The sequence below is a fragment of the Fukomys damarensis genome, unplaced genomic scaffold (assembly GCF_012274545.1).
Source record: "Fukomys damarensis isolate Sample0158 unplaced genomic scaffold, DMR_v1.0_HiC HiC_scaffold_34, whole genome shotgun sequence".
Taxonomy (NCBI): Eukaryota; Metazoa; Chordata; class Mammalia; order Rodentia; family Bathyergidae; genus Fukomys; species Fukomys damarensis.
In genome coordinates, this window is record NW_022900946.1 from 19,351,202 (window position 1) to 19,355,665 (window position 4,464).

The window sequence follows — 4,464 nt, forward strand, 5'->3', positions numbered from 1 at the left end:
TTTTTTTTTTTTTTTTTTTTTTTTTTTTTTTTCCTGTACCGGGGATCAAACTCAGGTCCTTGTACTTGTAAGGCGGGTGGGCGGCAGCACCACTGAGCTAAATACCTGGCCCCTGTGTCTCTTGAAATTCACGATTTTGTGACTTTTACATTTTGTTGGTGTGGGTGAATTGTGTGATGAGCTCATTGAAAAGAATACACATTGCCAAGAACATCATGGAATTTTGTGATTAGAGCAGAATTCTACTGGTGGCTAAACGGAAGTACCTATTTCTGAACTAACATTGTGTCATAATAAACTACCCAGAAATTAGCATGATCAACCGTGGGCTATGAAATCATTCTCATTTATGATCTCTTCCTCAGTTGTCACAGTGAATTTAGTTCTCGCATTGGTATCTTCTGTTTAGTTTTACAATTTAAATATTTGCTGTTTCCATTTCTGAAAAGAGAGTGAGACAGTTATAATAGTTGTGCTTTACTGTTTTGTGCTCTTAGATAACAGAACAATACAGTAGCCAGGAAGATGGGCTACTATAACAGCTTTAATCCACTGTGTTGCTACTGATCCACATTTGTTAGCAGATTTGAAAGCTTAAGCTGTTGGTGCTTAAGCTTAACAGTCTTCATAATGTGGCAATCAGCTGGAATTTCCAGGTTATCTTCCCATGTTGGAATCCATCATACCTGTGATCCAGTTACTTCTGGTAATTACTGCATTCAGGTTTATTGAGAGTGCTCATATGTCATTTTCTCTGTGTGCATTGTAGTTTCTCAGCTTGGCACTATTGATAATTTAGACCTGATAACCTTTGTTGTGAGGCTGTCCTGTATGTTGTTGTCCTGTACGTTGTCAAATGGTGAGCACCGCCTATGGCTCTGCTTTCTGTCATTAGTAACATCCCTTTTCCCTCATTGTGCCAACCAAAAAACCAGACATTGCTCAGCATTCATTGGGGAGGCAGAGCCACCCCTGGTGGACAGCTACTGGGATAGTAGTATTAGACCCCTCCTTCCATACTCTTTCTGTCTGTGCAGTGGAATTAATGTATCTGAACTTTCCTGAATGCCTACCAGCTTTAGAGATGGCCTACTTATTTGGACTGATGCTTTGCATGTCAGACAAAGGAGCTTTACATGCACCGACTGTTACTGAGCACAGGCAGGGAGGGAAAAAAATGTGGCTTTCCAAATATGGTTTTATTACATGGGGACAAATGGCTTCCTCCAGACTTCAAACTGAGCTGTGTTTGAACAGTGAAGTAGATTGAGCTGAAAGCCCCAAATAAGAGATTTGTTGTGTTGTCTGCCATTTTGGATTGTGCAGATTGTGTTTCTAGCATTCTAGGGAATGCAGGGGTTGAGTTCACATATTCCAAACCATATTTACAATTTTAGTGACAGTTATTCCATGCTAAACCCCTTTAATATTTTCTCTTACTCTGACAGAACATTTCTTGTTATAGTTTTAGATTTTTGCTTTGATCTAGACAGGCAAAAACTCTTTAGCATATTTCTATTCTATGTATTTTCCAAATAATATGAAGGTTTCCTGAAAATCTTGTGGTCTGTTAAGTTGACTGTGTTAAGGAATTTGAGAGGAAAAAAGAATCTTTGTGCCCTTTTCAGGAGGGAAAGATGAATTAGGTCATGAGGTATAATTTGTGGGGTATTTTGATGGTTTGGGCAGGATGATAGGATATCTGAGACGAGAGCTGTCTAAGAGCATTGGGATTCTTTGGATTCCACAGTTGGAGTGGAAAGAGCATAGAATGTGAAGAGATGAAAGACCAAGTCCTACTGTAGTGGAAGCCACCGTGGGAAGCACTTTTCAATGTTCTTCCTCCCCTGGGGTCAGAGGAGAGCAGGACATAATTGTGAGTGAATTGAAGGCGCCGTAATCCTAAACTGCAGAGGAAAGTGAGTTTAAAAATGGCTTAGGTGTTGCTTTAAAGCTGACATAGATTATAATATAATCTGTAAGACCGTCCCTATAATCTGACCTATAAAGTCTTATAAGAGGTTTTGAACAATAGAAATGTAAAATGCCAGTTGCTTGCTCCTGTGGTCATTGGGTGGACTCATTCTACAAACTTGTTAATGCCTTGCACATGTGCCATTGGTATGTTGCCTTAGTGATATTGTCTGCACTGAAGGTAGCTTCCCAATAGAAGGAAATCCCATCTAGTTACTACTCCTAATACTTTCTCAGGGCCTGTTGGGTCTTTCTGCTAATAGGCTGGTTTTCCCTTGTCACTACTGATCTCATGTGAGAGAGTGAAACCCAGGCTTTCTGTCCCAATCCCTACATTCTAGTCATCCTCTGCCTTGTGTAAGGCAATGCTTCTTAAAGTATGTTCCCTCGAGCAGTAGTTTCTCAGAATAGACACAGGTGTCATGTATAAAAAGGAGCTCTCTGGTCAAATTAATTTGAATAATTCTGAATTATGCAACCCAGAAAGAGTTTCTGTACCACAGGGCTTCTCAGAGCCTTTAGGACACCACTGAACATTGCTGTCTAGAATGAGGGCTGTAGTATAAGTGTTCTCAGGCCTCTCTGAACACAGATTATTTTTTCAAGATGTACCCCAGGGCAAGTGCTACGGGTGACTCCATCTGGGGGAACATTTGTATAATGGAAAGACCAAGACCAAGAAATTAAAGAAAGGTGTTCAAGGAATAGTCACAGAGTGAGCGTGTGCCTGTCTTGTTCCTTTTCCTCCTCCAAACACCTAAGTTCACTCTCAGCTTCCCTGAAGTTTTCTGTGCCTTCTTAGCTGATCTCTAAATTCCTAGTTCTTTTTGGTTTGTAACCTTTTCTCAGACATCCATGGTCTTCAACTTTTGTCCCCTGTGCACCTCCCTGTGACCTCTCTGAAGGCAGGATCCATGAGTTAAATGATTTGCATATTTCCCAAACACACAGGGAGATACAGCTCAGTGGAGCCAGACTAAGGAGGACAAAAATCAGAAGCCTAGGCAGAACTGTTTAGAATCAAGGTAACCTCCAGGAAGGGTTTATTTTCTATCCTTGTATGCCCCATATAGTTCTCTCATGTCCCTTTAAGTTCTTCCCTTGTTGCATCTGGAAATTTCTTTCTCATTTCTCATAACATTCTGAGTATTTTAAGCACCCGTCAGGAAGGGATAGTGATGTCCCAGGCCGAGGGCCTTCAGCCCCGAGGGCATATGTCAGAGAGAATCCTACCCATACCCCAATCTTGGCTTTTCTGAGTGACCAATAATGAGAGCTCCTCATCAGGAGGAATTGCCTAACGGGAAGGCAGACACCGCTGGAACCATGATAATGCAGCTCTGTACCTAAAGCACAAGAAGATGCTGCCTGGGTTTGGAGTGAAGTCACGAGAGGAGTAAGGGGAGACCAAGACTTTGCATATCAGCCCCTGGGGCAGTCTGAGTGTTACAAGAAAAGAAAGGGCCATGACCTCAAGCTGGTGATGCTTCAGTCCTTCACAGAGCCTTGGCTTTGGGGCCGAGACTGAATCACGTGTTTCTCTAAGCCAGTGTTCCTTGTGTGAGATGGTCCGAGGGGGAAGTTTCTCAGGGTTGGCCGAGATGAACTAGAGCCAGGCCTGTGAGTGCCAGAGTTGGAGCCTAAGCATGGTGGAGCCCAGGCATGCACTGGTCACTCCAGCAGAGCAATGGATGCTGACCAGGCAGGAGGAGAGAAAACCTGGGAGGAGGTAGAGATGTAGTTGTATTTGCCCACCAGAGCCACAAAAGTCTCACCTTCTCTATTGTAGCGTTTTGAGGGAGATTCTTACAAATATTGCAGTCAGTCATTGCTGTGGGCATGGATGTTCTCTCATGCGCTCAAGTCTCAAATAGGAAATAGGAGCATGAGTACCTTGGCCTATTGAATGTGACATCAGCTCTGGAGCAGGTGTTTACCCATTTTATTGTGAATAGTGTGTGTGATGGATGGATCAAAACTACACATCTGTCAGGGCTGGGCATGCAGCTCAGCAGGACAGCGCCTGCCTAGCAAGGGCGAGGTCCTGAGTTTGAGTCCCAGTACAAAAAAAAAGAAGAAAACTACACCTGTCAGTGAAAATAGGTTTCCTAATATCTTTGTGAAGGACAAAGGAAAGGAAATCCAAAATGGAGTGGTTTTTATCAAATTAGTCCTCATCAGTGAACCATTAGAGCTGTGAAGTATCTTAGTTTACCTCTGAAAGGCCTCACTGAGAATAATGCTCCTGCTTGGCTAGTCTGTGAGTTACTTTAATCTGCTCTTCAGAACCTTGGGGCTCCATGCGCACTGGGTGTTTCTACACATTTACTGTCAGTACTGAAGTTAATGATACAGGTTTGTCCCTTTGGGGATGGTTCAGAGAGGACTTGTCCTATTTTCAGAAAGTTCATCCTTCCCCCTTAAGGGCCCTAGCCCTGGGAACCATCTTTCTGTGATGGTCCCTGTGATTTTTTTTTTTTTTTTTTTTTT

At 42.7% G+C, this 4,464-nt stretch overlaps 1 protein-coding gene across 3 annotated transcripts in view; it reads left to right on the forward strand.

Annotated features, from left to right (window-relative positions):
* Positions 1 to 4,464, forward strand: part of Adcy9 (adenylate cyclase 9) — a 127,716-nt gene that overhangs the window by 83,466 nt on the left and 39,786 nt on the right. The window lies entirely within an intron of this gene.